Source organism: Antedon bifida, chromosome 11 (genome assembly GCF_963402885.1).
Source record: "Antedon bifida chromosome 11, ecAntBifi1.1, whole genome shotgun sequence".
NCBI classification, from domain to species: domain Eukaryota; kingdom Metazoa; phylum Echinodermata; class Crinoidea; order Comatulida; family Antedonidae; genus Antedon; species Antedon bifida.
Genome location: NC_136236.1, coordinates 5,025,332 through 5,043,762, shown reverse-complemented (window position 1 = coordinate 5,043,762; position 18,431 = coordinate 5,025,332). Strand labels below are relative to the sequence as shown.

At 32.9% G+C, this 18,431-nt stretch overlaps 1 protein-coding gene across 2 annotated transcripts in view; it reads left to right on the top strand.

Annotated features, from left to right (window-relative positions):
• Window positions 1-18,431, top strand: part of LOC144856363 (uncharacterized) — a 116,044-nt gene that overhangs the window by 54,181 nt on the left and 43,432 nt on the right. The gene's annotated exons all lie outside the window — the stretch shown is intronic.

Here is an 18,431-nt window from a genome sequence, read left to right as displayed (position 1 = left end):
CACTAACTTGTTGATTGAGAAATTGAAAATTGTGGAGGAAACTGTTGAAATATTCAATTACGAAGCGATCTTTCGACCACACCCGGTCTCGGGAACAGTAACAGTAGGTTTCATGATCGGTAACTTACTCAGCACAATAAAAATTAGGAACTATGCGGAGAAGAAAGGAAAGCATAAAGCTCTATAGAAAAACACTTAGGCCTCACTTGTTAGTGAATTGTTATATAGGTTCCCCTTTAACATCTGATATATAAGGATATATTTGCCTTAAGAACATTAGCTTAACTTATACTTACATTTCAGAACTGAGATACTCGCGAGTATTGTGAGTAACATTATAGGCCTATGTACTGTATAGCACTTGGTCCTTGCCTATGTTGTTTGATATGCGTGTAACATGTGTACGACAGGCACAAACCAGTTACACTATAAAGGAATGCAAGCATGCGTCTTTGCCACCTAATCTAAGCCTCTCAATAGTACTGCATTTTAATCATGATAATAATTATAGTAATACCTTACCGATATAAGTACCGTAGTGCATGTATGCATGACCTAATACAATATTGTCTGTTAGGATTTCTCATTATACAAATTACCAATGCGAGGATATGGCATCTTACGGTAAATGATAGGCAAGGGAAATCACACTTCATTGACCGGCTGATCGTAGTCTTTTAGGTATGAAGGAATCAAACTCGGAGCCTCTAAAGTGGTTATACAATTATTTTAATTGCAGCCCTTTCGGCTTTAATGCTCGAGTGTCATCTCTTAGAACTATAATTAATTAAACATAGTTCCTCCAAAGCGTTTACAAGTTCAGCAGACGTTCGGACATGACTGACGACGCGCGCGTTTTCGTCATGAGGAGATACAATGAAAGTGACACGCGCGTTTTCATCATAAGGATACACAATGAAAGTGACGCGCGCGTTTTCGTCATGAGGAGACACAATGGAAGTGACGCGCGCGTTCAAACATTGTTAATGGGGTGATTTAGATTTTGCGACGACCTTAATTACCTGAAGCTCTTTCTATACTATCAAACTTTATGTGACAAACAAGTGTGATGTGCCCATATATGGACATGATAATGTCATCTCACTACCATATTTAGGCACATCACATTTTTTCTTGTCAAACTAATTTGACAGTGTAGACAGAGCTTTAGACATATGATTCATACTACTACATTGTGTTGGCAATTATTGTCAAGTCGTTGGACCCAATTTGATCGAATTTAGGTCTAGGTTGCGACCTTGGGATTACCACAGTTACGCATTTGAACTATTTTTGTGATCGTTGCAAGAGTTTACAGGGCTGGACGAGGAATTGAACAAATAACGTAATACATAATTTACAATATCCTAGGTGGTCACAAACAATTGAACAAATAACGTAATACATAATTTAAAACATCTTAGGGGGTCACAAATCGAAAGCTCCCTCAGAAAATCCGTCATTTGTAAGCACGTGTCAACGTTGTATATCTTTATGACGGCACTTTGCATCACGTATTTAATGCGCTTAGTACCGTGTGTTCATCAAATAAAAGAGGTGGACTCGAGCTGTCGTGAATACACGGCGCCTACATTCATCTAACATCAACATCATACCAATTAAACGTACAACAACGCTGATTACAAAACGTGTTATATATATATATATATATATATACTCTAAAGTCATGACCAACGTTTTAGCCTTCCATATATAATTAAATATACATAAACGTGTGTTTGTGAATAATTGTCTAATGAGATGCTGTAATTACATAGTTGTCATTATTCCATCTGGGATCAACTTAATTTGTGACAGATCTAATCATAAGTGTTCTTGCATATTGGGCTTCACATCGAACATGGAATGGGAACATTACTACACTACACAGTTATGGTATGTCAGCTTTATTTCCATTGCATTATATTGGACTATAATAACTACTGTATATTAACTGTCAAACATTTAAGTTAAATTCTACCTTCCACAAAAAACCATTCTCATTATTATCAACTGCGCATGTGCGCATGACGTAACTCTTGCTGCACAGCATTTCCAGCTTTATAATAAAAAGAACCCTCATTCACAATCGGACATTTTAACTGCACATGCGCTAAAGCGTAACGGATATTGCAATAGTAAGCCTACCGTACCAGTGCATATTGAAGTCATTATTATAAATTATTAAAACAGAACTCCGCTTCATTAATAAGTAAATTATGTTATTATATAACCTAGCCATCCTATTTGTCGAGAAAGCACTGACCGTTACAAATGTGTCGTGTTCTAAATTCTTTAGACAATAATTGTTAGTTAAAATTAATTAAAGTTAAGGACATAAATTTATGACGTGTTAGTGTAAACATGACGCGTTAGTGTAACATAAACGTGTGTGTACACATCATTTATGACATGTTAGTATAAACATATGACGCGTTAATGTAACATATGACGTGTATGTGTAACATATGACGTGTTTGTGTAACATATGACGTGTCTATGTAAACATATATGACGTGTTAGTGTAAACGTATTACGTATTAATGTAACATAACGTGTCAGTGTAAACATAACGCGTGTCAGTGTAAACATATTACGTGTTAGTGTAACATATGACGTGTTTATATACATATATGACGTGTTAGTGTAAACATATTACGTGTTAGTGTAAGCATAACGTGTTAGTGTAAACATATTACGTGTTAGTGTAAGCATAACGTGTTAGTGTAAACATATTACGTGTTAGTGTAAACATATTACGTGTTATTTTAAATATATGACGTGTTAGTGTATACGTATGACGAGTTTGGGTAAACATACGACTGTTAGTGTAAATATATGACGTATTAGTTTAACCATATACGTGTTAGTGTAAACAGGTGACGTGTTTGTGTCAATATGACGTGTTTGTGTCAATATAACCTGTTAGTGTAAAAATGTTACGTGTTAGTGTAAACACATGACGTGTATGTTTAAACGTAACGTGTTAGTGTAATTATATGACGTGTTAGTGTAAACAGGTGACGTGTTATTGTAAATGACGTGTTTATGCAAGCATATGACATGTTAGTGTTAAACTATGACGTATTACAGTGAACATTTGTTGTCTCTTATATGAAACCAAATAATTCTACTTAATGTGATTAGTTAGGAAGTTTCAGAATGGTAAGAATTAAGTTCCCGAATGCCAATTAACTTTTTAATAAGAATAGTGATCGTCAAGATGAAAGGCTTTAGCAAAATCAATTATGCAAAGTTTAACATAATTTCCTAAACACTCAGCATCTTTAAGAACCGTATAAATCATGGTATTAGATCATTATTCTCAAGTGGATTATATCAAAAGATTGTTTAAGATCTAAAGAATGCATAATGTTTAAAACAAAATCTATATTCCCATCTCTCTATGAGGAAATGTAACCTCGAGATGTGGACGAATTGACCAGCCTAGATTCTTAATCTAATGGATGACAATCTTCGGATACTTATTAGGCCTGTAAGTGGTAGATATATTATAATGTTCTATATAAGCCTGGGTTATTATTGATTGATAGCCTCCTATTTGATTGACTTAGTTGACTTAGGCCTAGCTTATTACATAGAAGAGTTTATATTATTTCTACCCATTTTATATTTAAATAGTTTATTATGTTATATTATGTTTGGTGACGTCATGTATACAGACGAAGATGAGAATCACGTTAGTGGTTGTCAGCCGGCAGGTGGTGTAAATATAGTTATAATAATTAGTTAGAATAGGCCTCCTAATAATAATTAAACAATAATAACATCAATATAATACACAACGTTATCACGGCAAGACTATGTACACATTATCATTACAAATCCCATTCATATATGTCATATACACAAGCATGAGTGGATATTGGATGAATGTATACATATTTAAACATACATTGCTATGTTAATGTTGCTTTATTTAACCAGCGTAATATTTCGATTTCCAATACAATGTCATGGCTCCACATAATAATCATAGAATATTTTTCTGCCAATTTGAATCAAGTACGCATGCAACGAAGCTGAAATTGTGATTTCAGTTTCTATTGCGAAATGATTTGTAATTTTGAACGATCTAGATTCATTTGACTTGTATAGTATGTAACATTATATCATACATTCAGTGATTATTCAAGGGCGCATATATTTTAATCTATGTTTTAAAGTTGATATATGATACTATCGTTATACTATATTGGACTGCTATAAACATGATTGTGCTTTTTATTATTAACATTTTTTCATGCATTCAGGGCGCATATTTTAATATATGTTTTAAAATTAACATAATGATACTATTACCATTTACTATAATTATTGCATTGCTATAAAATATTGTGCTATAAAGCATTTGATTTAAACAAAAACATATCATTACTATACTATATTGCACTGCTAAAAGAATGTTGTGCTATAATGGCTTTTGATTTTCTAAAAATGGTAATACTTTTTGTATAGGATTATAATAATTAGGCCTATATAATTTTTAAAATGTAATAATACTGATAATATCATTATCATTATGCTTTATTGCACTGCTATAAAAACATTGTGCTATAAAGGCTTTTATTTTTGTAAAACTTATTTAATGATGATACTATTATTACCATTGTACCTTATTGCACTTCTTTACAAATATTGTGCTATAAAAGCCTTTGATTTAAATGATATTCAGGAACTAGGTCTTCAATAGATTCGTATGACTCGTGGGCCTAGCTATAGTCTGTGTAGCGTTATACTAACTACGTGTCTACCTCATGGAGCGCAAGCATCTCAAAGTATGGCAAGCCAATGAATTATTGTAATATTGTTTACAGGTTTTTTTCAACTTTGTGTGTGATTCATAATTACACAATTTAGGCCACATTATTCCACAAGATTGGTTCAGCATTGTTACATATTGCTACTGTGTATCGTATTGATCAGAACCAAGTCATCTGTGTTTAATTTTGTTTAATTAATAAGACTTTTTGAAGTGATTCGAGCGTGATGTAAGAGGCGGTCGACCTATACAAGCCTACGTAATGCTAGACTTACCGATTTTACAATGTTAATTAGTTTACTTTGCAAACGTGTCGATAGCAAAATCGTTATTTCAACAAACTTCTTTAGTCTAATTTGACATGTTTTGACAATGTTATTTAGGCATTATGCGTTTATTTTAACTGAACAACACATAGTATATGTATTACGTGCCTTAAACCAAAACAGTTAAAATTTATTTAGTTAGTCGGTAGGCTACACTGGTCTTATCAATCATAAGGATTATACCATTATGCTATTTTTTTGGCCATTGGTTGATCAAATGCGCTAGACTATACATTTAACACAACTCGCATAATATATTATTCTTGGAAACAAAGTTTCCCCGTACTTTGTATAGCATTGAGTTGAACCTCGCGTGTCGCACGAATATTACACGTGTGTAACACAATAGACAATGGCGAATAACTGGTTTATATTATTATTATACAGATAACCAAAAATCAAATTACTTTATTTCTTTGCAACATAGGCCTACTAATATTAGTTTAGTCAACGAGACCGTATATTATCGTTATCCTCAAGGCAAAGTTAGTAATGATATTGTTGGTCGTAAATATATCCTAATTAGTACTGAAAGTAATTGAAATAAAAAGAAGTTTACCTTTCTTTATTTCATACTCAACAGCGAGCACAAACTCGCCAATTACAGGATGAGATAAACTATTTTATAATTTATCATGCTTATAAACTAAATTAGGGAGTGGAGTTGAAAGAATCGTGAGTAACAACCCTGGCACTAGGTCAGGATTGAACCATGGACCTTGGGATTGGACAGCAAGCACGTTAACCACCAAGCTACAGTGCCACTACTGAGCATTATGGGGAATCGTAGAAGGAAATTGTTTTATTTATTTATTTAATTATGTAATCCAGGATTACACAATCGGGTAACGATTTTACATCATGGTCCTCCTTCTTAGTTTAGTGGAAATTAGTTTCGTGAATTAAAAAGAGTCCCTATCCGGGCAAAAGTTCTCTTCAAATAATTAAATATGTATTTACCTTGTTTTAGTGAGCATATGGAATCAGTGTTAAAACGTATTTTCCTCATCGGTAAAATTCACAGATCTGTTGTCGATAATCAATTTGTTAGAACATTTGAAATGTCAGTTGCATGCCGCTAGTGCCTTCAAAGTGATACTCGTCTTGTAAGTGTTTATTTCAGTCTGTATCCAGTGTAACACTGGAAAACAACAAAACTAATTGATACATCTGCAGTGCAACGTGAGTTGCGTCAACTAACATCGACAAGGAGTTTATGATGATTCCCAGAAATCTATGATCATGCGCAGAACGTTACTCTCAAACCTAGGTAGTCTAGTGCGGCGTTAGTGAAACACGGACCCCTAAAATTAACCAACGTATAGGCAATACACAGACGAGCGGTAACGGTAAGAGGAAAACCGCTTAGCTTGTCCCACGTATAATCTGTATATATCTATCCCGAACAGCCCGTCTGCTTCGCGTTGTGTGGGTAAATGGTCATAGGTCTGTACATATATTCTGTATTTGTATTACCGTTAGGCCTACCCCTCGTCTGTGTAAATTGGCCTTTACTGTACTGATTATACCCTTTTTACATTGTCACCTGAACCGTACATTAGATAGTGTTGATATATAATATAATCACGGAATAATAATTACTTTTACTACTCATTAGTAGGAGCTATTTCCAGTTCTATATTGTCTATGTTCAAGTTCTCCATTGCATAATACTAACATGAAGGAATTCCTCACCATACATTAAGAAACAAACTGCATTGTAGATAAGGTGTGTAATTATATATATAAATCGTTTTCATAATTATAGCATTAATCAATTGTTTAATTGGTTACGTTGCATATTTAAATTAGGATGCAAACTCGCCAGTGTCAAAAAGTGGTTGACGCGCGCGTGCCTTTATTGTTATCTGAGTTTGACCGCGCTTGTGACCATTTTTTGAACGCGATCGCGACGTCGCCCAGACGAGATATTCATAACATTATCGAGAAATCAATCAATCTTCGACTTTATAAAAATGAAAAATAAATGAACATGAATCCGATCCATTTGTACACAGCCAGTGATATAAATTCAACGTTGCATTTATTGCGTCGAAAACATGCAATGTATCATATTATTGTAATTTACATTACACTCAGCAGACAACCTTATTGAATATCCAACGTTTTTCTGAGGTTCAACGCAGGTGAATTGGATTTTTTATTCAGAATATTCAGAAATAAGAACAACATTATATAAAGCTTAGTTTTAATGGATTCATTTTTATCGTGAACTGAGTTAAACACATCATGCCTTCTGCGGTTTACTTTAATTGAATAAAATAAATTCAACAGTAAAGCCTTAATAATAATCATGTTTAAAGTATTGTTGGCGATATGAGTAGGCTATTAATAAAATTGAATGTCATAACCTAACCTAAATGTTAATCCAATTATCGGTGTTGTGTGCGTAATTTTCCACTATCCTATACAAATTCGTTAATACATTATAATTATGTATCGCCTATTATGTGACGCCTGTGTATAGACCGAGCCTAACCAACCCCAATTTTAACATCCGGGACAACGCACAGAAAGAAAGTACTATATTTGGCAAATGCGTTGGAAAGTATATTTCCATGTTAAAATATGACATGCTCTTTTCTTTCACTTTTAATTTATATTTATGAATTTTGATTGATAGCGATTAAATCGTACATTCACACTTCGTATATTAAACGAACGGATTAAATGAGAAAAATGATACAAAGTGCTCGGTTCATTATTCTTGTAATTATGATGTAATTACGTACAAAACGTAGACAAAGTGTTAAATAATATTTTATATACACATTATATATAAGATAATACATCTGAAGGGAATGAACACTGTCCGGGTTCAAAGGTCAACTGATATCGAAGTGTAGCGCAGTTTTCTGATCCCGTAATGAATTAGATAATTTGTACGGCACGCGAGATTATATATATAACCAACACGCACGCCTATAACAAGTTTTTAAGTTGTAAATTTGAGTCCGGGTTTTACATTCAGTAATTGAGTCGCTACAATAGTATTTATTAAATAGAATCTAATAAACAAGTAATATTAGTACCACCAAGAAAAGAGAGTACGCGCTCGTTAAAACGTTGATGAATGTGTATGAATACCCGCGCGTCCAAAGGCGGCAGAAGAATGCTTTTGGCTTTGTACGCGCGCGTTCAAACACTGATGAATGTGCACTGCTTTTTATAAGCGCGTTCAAACACTGATGAATATTTACGACTTTTGTACGCGCGCGTTCAAACGCTCATCAAATAGATAATTATATTTGTCTCGTTCGTAAGTATCACTGAAGATAACAGCCACTAAAATTAAAACTAAGCCCTGGCAAGGCCTCCAAGTAAACCTTCATAATCGACCTGATTTATGATACTATTACTGTATCGTATTAGGTGATTGGTTATTTAGGTATTCATTTTAAGTATGATGCGTTATGAGTTTGTCCATATTTATAGTCAAAGCATTCATTTCTTTAAGTAACATATCGTAGTTACTGGTATTATTATTATTAAGACGCAATGATATGATAAAATTATAGATTAACAAAACACTGGCCTAGTGTTAGGTTTTCCAAAATCTTGAAATGTTTTCTTGCTGTTGTTTTTTTAATGCGAAATAAAATAAAAGGGAGTTCGTTTGTGTATCTTTTTTTCGAGATGAGTGATATAGACTTCGAGTATCATTTAAAACATTTTAATCTTAATTAATTTGTATCGTTGTGTCTTGAATGCGAATCAACCAAGCTTTCCTTTGGCGGTGATCGCGCCCCATAAATGATTTGAAATGGAAAGTCACAAAGTAAGAGAAAATGGTGTCGAAAATTGTGATCTATAGTTATTTATCGCGATATTTTTTAAAGCTTTTTGAGCACAAAGTTTTTTTAGTGAATATTTATTTCCATTAACATTTTGGCATTTAACATTATAATTTAGTAATGTTTATTGAGATGTTTGTAGAGTTGGTTTCATCTGAGTTGTAATGGCTGTCGAGGGTTATTAGCTTCTGATAAACGGGATAAAAGAAGACCTATTACCAAATTGAAAATCTGAATTAGGACGTCATAGAGCATAACTCATCTATGATCGTTGTCTTTTCTTATCTCTTTCGTTTAATTCCGGGTTCTTTTATTCTTTCTTGTACTTGCCAATTTCCGATTACATCCATTTCGAGTTTGAATTACAGTTAGGCCTAATTGGACATTCCATGACGTAATTACGAAAACGAAAGTACCCATTATTTTGGGCAGATGGACATTTATTACAAATTCCGTAATTTGCGATAACTTCCGCAAAGAAGCATTTTAGTTAATGAATACAACAGAGATAATGGCCCGTCAAAATGAAGACAACAGCATACTCATGACTGTCTGTATTCAGTTAGTGTTGGGATTGGGATTAGTGTTACGATTAGTGTTAGGATTGGGATTAGTGTTACGATTAGTGTTAGGATTTATGTTATGATTAATGTTAGGATTAGGATTAGTCTTAGGATTAGTGTTACGATTAGTGTTTGGATTTGTGTTATGATTAATGTTACGATTAGGATTAGTGTTATGATTAAGATTAGTGTTTACTGTTACTAGTCCTACGATTAGTGTTAGGATTTGTGTTATGATTAATGTTAATATTAGGATTAGTGTTATGATTAGGATTAGTGTTTTCTGTTACTAGTCCTACGATTAGTGTTTGGATTAGGATTAGTGTTAGGGATAATGTTACGATTAGGATTAGTGTTATGATTAGGATTCGTGTTTACTGTTACTAGTCCTACGATTATTGTTAGGATTTGTGTTATGATTAATGTTAATATTAGGATTAGTGTTATGATGAGGATTAGTGTTTACTGTTACTAGTCCTACGATTAGTGTTATGATGAGGATTAGTGTTTACTGTTACTAGTCCTACGATTAGTGTTTGGATTAGGATTAATGTTAGGATTTTGATTATGATTAATATTAGGATTTGGCTTAGAATTAGTGTTATGATTAGTGTTGAGATTAGTATTATGATTAATACTTCGGATTAGGATTACTTAGCATTAGTGTATTCATATTGATGGTCTGAATATATCTCGCATACCAGGAACCATCTGTTTCAGTCTTAAGGGTTTCGATTTACTACTTACGCGAGGGCATATTTCTAAATTCTTTAAAATTTAATTCTAAACGATTGTACTGAATTTTTTTCTCGAAATTGTTTTCTATGATTTTATCTTCTTGAATAAACGCCAACATTTTCTAGTCATTCATGTTATGTGTTTAACCTGAATAAATGAATATTTAAATAATCCAACATTAATGAATGAATGCATGAATGAATTTTTTTTTCATGAGTACTCGAAACACTTGAATCGCTGCTATATCAACAACGTTTGCCACGACAGTCATCTAGCTCAAGTATCAGTCATTTTTAACAGTAAATTGAAATTGTCGTCTATATTAATTTGTCATAAATATCTAATTATGTTCTTTGTTATTTAGAAGTCATTTTTGTTTTTTTCAATCAGTTCAGACATTATTATGCAGATTGTCACGAATATAGAAATACGCATATTATTTCTTATAATACCTCGTAATACACTCGTCTACGACATATTAATACATATTAGTTAATACATTATTTGATATTAGTTGATAGGTATGGAAGGCACAAATTGAAAAAAAACCCACTTGATTCGGATTGGAAATTAACGTAAATTCTTCCACGTAGTATTTTTCGATTATTTTTACTTTAATTCATTTTGACAACGAAACGCTTAATAGTCACGTGATTCCCTACAACGCGCCCACGTGACGTTCATGTTAAAACAGTTGTAATGTTAAATATGTTACAGAAGCGTACATTACTTTATATACATTAAAATATTGTACATTATCATACATTTTATATTCGTTTGTTACTAAAATATATCAGAATTTACAACATTATCCATTACTTAATACTGTATTTTTATTAATGTTGTATCTTAGGCCTGGTCTACCAGAATTGGAATTTTTACCAGTGAATTTTACACGTCAAATCACCATCTTTTAGAATTACTATACACACTTATTTATCAGTGGAGTTGTGGCTTGGTGGTTTGAGTGGAGTTGTGGCTTGGTGGTTATTATGCTTGGCTACCACTCCAAGGGTCCTGGGTTCAAGTCCCGTCACATGTCAAGATTTTCTCTAAGGACAAAATTACAACTCCACTCCCAAAGACTTGTAATAAGACTTTGTTTATATAGAGCATCCTGTGTATATGTTTGTCTTGTGAACCTCTGAGGGTCCCTAATGATCAGCAATTGCTGGATGGATCACCCTCAATAAATACGGTACAAAAAATGTTGGTACCATTTCATTCATATTAATTACTAATCAACACTTTGTAAATATCCATCCTTACAATTATCATTTTCATTTTTATTTAATTTAATCATCTTTATCAATATGGTTATCATTATCATTAATATCAACACAACCATCATTTTCATCATAATGTATCTATGTTATCATTCATACGTATCAACATATTCACATTATCATGTTAAAAAAAATATTATTGATATCAACTAATCGTGATAACTTCCGATTGCAGCCTTTTGTACCAATTTATAATATAATTTTCAATTTATCTATTTTGTTATCATTCATTCGTATCAACATATTCACATCATCATGTTTAAAAAAAATAATATTGATATCAACCAATCGTGATAACTTCCGATTGCAGCCTTTTGTATCAATTTATAATATAATTTTCATAATAAATATGGTTTACGAAATGTATTAAATGCATGAAAATCAATGCATTTCATCTCATTTCAGACGTGTAATACTATGTTGGCTTATTCCATACGGCTACAATCGTTATGCTTATGTAATGTATTAAACTACGATTTGTAGTCAGCATTTTATTCACAGTCATACATCACCACATACAGCATTACACTCGTGTTTTTAAATCACGCATTATAAAGTCGTTAAGACGAATCTCGCCAAATGCAATTGAAAAAAAAATCTATCGTTTAGAATTTACTTAGCATGTCCATGGAGTCTGTCTGTTACATACTTAAGTATCTACTAAATATTTAAATATACTGTTTTGTAATTGATGAAAACATATAGTTTAGCATGAGTACTGTAATTTGCAAGGTGTGTATAGTGAGCGTGCATTTGTTGATAACAATTTCCGTTTATTATCATTATTCCATTATCACCTTCATCACTCTGAATTTTCCTAATTTATATCACAAACGTCAAGAAAATGCAAAACTAAATTTAATACACAACGTTATTTAATACAGAATATAGAAAATGCGGCATGTAAAATCATAATTTATTATAGTCCGACTCGTCAACAAAACCGTAATGTTTTGCGCGCGCGTATTATCATCTTAATGCACGTGTACCATCATCTGAATGTGCGCGTATCATCCTGAAAGTGCGCGTATTATCATCTAAAAGCGCGCGTACCATCATCTAAAAGTGCGCGTATCCTCAAGTGAAAGCACGCGGTCAGTATCGACGCGGTGTACAAAAGTATCTATTATTGATATCAGGTTTTCAACGCGCGCGTTTCCTTTTTTTCATGACGTCTCTTCATGACATACTGAATTCATATTTATTCTATTACATCAATTTAACCAAGCGATCGTTTTTGCTGTTAACCTCGAACCTTCGTCATGCATAAAATAAATGTTATGACATCCACATCAATTGTTGAAATATCGTCGCGTTATTATATTTCCATAAATAATACGTCTGTATGATAAACGAAGAGGAAATCCTAGCTTGCGTGGGGAACGTGCAGCGCATAACTAAAAAAGTATATAGGCCTAATATTATTATGAAAATGATATAAATTAAATATGACTTGAGATTATACAAATTTTCGGCAGTCAAAAGTAGGTTCAACATTCCTACACTTGTCATCAATATTGCTACGCGCATCTCATCGTCGTAGCTTCAGAAGCTCATCCCATGGCCCACCGATCCACTATTGCACTATTTAATATAAAATAATGTACAACTTACGCTTTTAGTTGTGAATCCTCATACACATAGCGTTATTCACAGCCGTTCAGTAATAGAGTGTTGTCGCGCCATGAGTATACTTCTAATCCATTAAATTGCCATATCGTTCTGAAGTTGTACTTACAGAAAAAATACTGATCTGCAATACTGAACTCGTTGAACTCACGTTAGAGGGCGCTAGTACTTGTTCTCAGTACATCTTCTATGGACATTGGATGCCTTGCTTCCGAAATTATTATTTAACGCCCTCAAGTATTACCACAACGGATGATTACAAACTGTATTGATCCCTTAAAAATATGTTGTGATATCGCCCTCTATTTTACCTGGATTGTTACGTATGTAAATAACGGTAGTTTTCCCAGGGCACTCCACTCGGTGACGTCATGAATTACTGTAGGCCTTGTGTTATTTTTGTCTCTGTCAGCAGTATTGGAATCGTAGTATACAAATAATGAATGTTTATGAGTTGGATGACAGCCGCGCCCTGATACTTTCGTACGCGAGAACATTCTTTTTTTCGTAGGCCTACAAAAAAAGCTAAACAGGAATATTACACTCTTACGTACGAGTTTAGGCCTACTATTATATTTGTATTATCACATGACCCGCAGTCCTCCAATCAATATCAAGAATCTGCTTAAGTGTGTTATAGTACGCAGCTAATTTCAACCATAGATTTATGGTTCCCACTGTACTAGAGACGAAACACAAAGACGTGCCATAACGCAACGTAAATGATTTGACCAATCACAAGCGATGGATTATTCGAACCGTCACTGGTCATTGGGCAACTCGCTTGCGTAAGCGTCTCTATAGTGGAAACCAAGCTTTAATAGTGTATATACAGTAGTTGAAAATCTAAGTGACAAATAGAAAGAATGGGGGTTGGGTTGTGGGGTATTATTAGCAAATATATGAGACACAATCTATATCACGTTACTAAATCAAATCAGTTGAAAATCGACCTAAATAACTTAAATTATCTAATAAACTAAGTGGAGATCTGTTGTTTGATTTAACACCTTAACAATCACATGGGATACGAGTTTGTCATTAAATGAGGAATATAACCACATCAACGTCACGGATTGTCACTTTCATACGTAACGCCTTCCATTTTGTTTACGTTTCTCTCCGCAGGTTACCTCCAGTGAATAGAAACTTGATTTTATTCAGAAAATAATTTGCATAATGTGTCGTTGTTTTTCTGTTTGCGCAATATATTATTGCAACAACGGTGAAGCCACACTCCTTTGGTAATAATTGTTTGCTCTTTCCAGGATTGTTTGAGATAGCTAACGGATTAACTTGTGAAGTGAATCTACAAAGATAACTTAATTTGGTTTCAAATCGACTAAGTTGATATTTAGCGAGTAATTCTTGTTGACATGTGTAAACACAATTTAATATTGTTTTTAGAATAGGATTTCCACTTTTATATATATTTTAATTTAGTAATGAATATATAGAAAAAATATTAAATGGATTCGAAGTGAGAATCGAAATACTGTACCATAATATTCGTCCCCAGAGGAAGTTTGTTTGTTCACATCTATAGAGGGCGCTTTCGTTGTGTGGTTTTGTTTGTTTTTCTCTCGCCAAATTCGTTGATTTTATTATTAATACAAGCTATGTATGGTATTACTGTACTATAATAATGTACAGCAGTATCAAACCCATTGACGTTTCTGTTTAGGCCAGAAACTCACCGGTTTCTGGCATTTTGAACAATGCTTACGTCATAGTCATAGCGCCCTCTGAGATTTATTAGAATATGAATGATTGATGTTCCTGCGTTATCCCGGTGGGTGTGGTGAGAATGTAAAAATTATAGACAAGTTTTGTTCAAAATGTGAAAATTGTTTGTACAGAATAACGACATATCTATATCGAGTCCAAAGTAGAGACATTGTCCAATAACAGAAATTCAGATTTGTGGAAATGTTATCCAATAGCGACTGCGTCCAAATTATGTGAAACTTTCCATTATAAATTCCGATTTCTCCAAAATGTGGATTTTTTTTTCAGAATAGCGACAGGAGAGATCCAAATAGAGAAACTGTCGATTATTATTATACCAATATAGAGAAATTCTGATATTCGTCCAAAATGTGGACAATTTGTCAAAAGAAAACGACTGGTATGTTGTGTCTAAAAATAGAGCAACTATCCACAATAAAAGAAATTCAAATTTGTAAAAAATAATCCGTTTTCCCCAGAATAACAAATTGGTAGGCCAACGGTATATTGTGTCCAAATCCACTCTCTATTATTTAAAACACGTTAAGGAAAAATAATCTTAAAAAAATAAACTTAGCATTTGTTCCAGATTTTTTTAATCAAAGCCGGTTTCATCATCACCGTTGCACGCTAACCATGTTGTACTTAATAATATTACAAACTCAAACCTTACATGAAAATAATTTACATATAATCTGCAAATTAAAACATAGTCTCAGATTACACGGTTTAGTTAAAATGTATTACTCAGTACTTGGTTCCATTACGACGCAATGAAATTAATTTGACCAATCATAAAACGAGAGTTCGGATGATCCGTCGCTTGTGATTAGACAAACTACTTGTGGCGGTTTTTTTTCGTTGCCTTGTATCCTAGTGGGAACCAAGCCTAATGCTTTTAACTCACCAAGTAGATAGCTTGGTTCTAACTAGTAAGCAACACAAGTAATTTGACCAATCACAAGCGATGCATTATTCAAACTATCGCTTGTGATTGGTCAACTCGCTTGTGCGTTGCGCTGCGCTTACGTCCTTGCGTTGCGATCTATTTGGAACCAATCTTTAATATTGTCTCTATTGTGACATTTACTCCATATATTATATAAAAAAGAAAGACGTACATAAAAAACGTAATTAAATGTCATATAACATTGCAAGCCCGTTAAAGACGTTATCAAAAATAACGTATATTAGAAATAAATAATTAATGATAATGAGTACATACGAAAGACATAGTTCTTTAATCATTTGTTTTTTAAAAATTAGGCCTAAAGAATTTAAAACACACTCTATATAAAATAATGACATTATATAGTAAATAAATAAAGAAATAAATAAATGATATTATATGCACACACACTTTTAACTATATTTTTAAAATAAATTACTGTTCTATTCTTCTTCGACAGAATATGTTATCTTCATTTGCATAGCCAGAAGGCTTTTGTTATACGTCAAATAAACAGGCCCCTTTCGAACTTTGTATTGTCTTATTTTGCTATTTTGTCTTTATGTTTTTTATATTAAATTTGTTAATACACCTGCATATCTCAGCTTGATGCTGAATAGTTATAAAGAGCACTCACATTGTAACTTAGTTTTATTCATGATTTCTTCCGTTCCATTATTCCATAAACAATTGGCTATATAGAACAGTGTATTTTATAATAACACATTATATAAGTACATAAGTCACGTGAATGCAGTATATTCAAGATACTGAGTATTGAATCATGGGTAATCTTAAGCTCTGTACACCATCAAAGTGTATGTGACAAAATAGTGTGAAGTGCCCAATATGGTAGCGATAAGCCCAAATATGGTAACTATATGGATGGCATCATCATGTCCATATATGGCCACATCACATTTTTGTAGACAGAGCTTTAAACAATGGCTTTTGAAATGTGTAATACCTTTCTTGTCTTGCTATTAATCTAATCTGGTTAGGTTAGTAATAATATTTCAATATTATTCAAGAAGACCAGATGATCTTTCTAAGCTCATGGCTAAGAAATTGCAAGCATGATTGAGAGATTTATGCGTGGGAGGCATTTTGAATTTAATTATTAGGCCTAAGATCACAACAATAAAAAAAAGTGAATTAATTCTTCTAGGACTGTTGTACGATGTTGAATAATGTATGCGTTCCTATTATAACAATTTAATAATAATTTCTACGCGGTCTTTTTAGCATACGCCTACAAATTGAAAGTAAAGCATATGCCAATCCAATAGTCGAGACTCGGTGGATATCAACAGTAGCTTTATCCGAAACTTCTACTTTCACCATATTGGTTAGGCTGTTTTAAAAAACGTAGGCCTACTATAGTAGGCATATATCAGCGACGCTCTGATAAGTAATTCCTTCCATAAACTTGAAACCTCTTCAAGAGTATCTCTTTAAAATACTAGGCCTAGATTTAAATAAATACATTTATAGGAGGTATGAACTATGTCAAAACTCCGGTTAGTTATTGGTTTTTATCGTGGAAGAAGAAGAACGATATTAGCTTTAAATAACAACATAGATTGAAAAGACAGTTAATTGAAGAATTTTTCTAATCATAAATTCAACCATATTTCCATATTTGAATCTGATTAATTTCATGAGATATGAATTTCATTAGTCGCTTTAAATTCAACTGAATATTTAATATCCTATTTTGTATTCTTTAAATTAAAAACTGCTGGAAGACTTAAATTAAAATATATGGGCTTACATTTATAAGCATTACATTTACTTATTCCAGTATTGTCGGTACCACAAAGAGAGATAAAGTTGACTGGCGGCGCACAAAAGCAATTTTTCATCAACTTTTGAACGCGCGCGTCAACTTGTCGCTTTGTGTGTGCGTACAAAAGGTGTATTGTTTCAACGAGTGTTTAAACGTATTGTTTTGGTGGTACGGTCATGCAATCTGCAAGAAGAAAATTTGTAAAAAAAAAATTTACAGCATCCGATTAATTTTGATTTTGTTGTTGCCATCTTCAACCTAATTTTCCATCGTCATCAATATATTTTGTTTTATTTTTTTTATAGAAGCAAAGTAGGCCTATCTACCTTAAAATAATTAATCGCTAAATTTAGTAAAGTAATATATTTGATGTGCCGGTGAAATGATTACTAGTAAGTAGAAGAGTAGTTTTACATAACACACCTTATGGTGGATATCATTATAATTAATACAAATAATGACTAAAGCTCTGTCTACATCAAACTGGCTGTGATGTGTCCAAATATGGTAGTGATATACCCAAATATGGGTGTGATATGATGTCATCGTGTAGTATATATGGGCACATCACATTTTTTTTGTCACATAAAGTTTGAGAGTGTAAACAGAGCTTAAAGCTATGTCTACACTATCAAACTAGTTTGACCAAAAAAAGTTCGATGTGCCCAAATATGTTAGTGATATAATGACATGTCCACCTATGGGTACATCACATTTTTGGTAGTGTAGACAGAGCTTTACAAAAAAAAATACATTTTGATCATTCAGTTTTTAGAAATTTGTCAGATATTGATAGTGTATGTTTTAACCATGGACCTATAAATT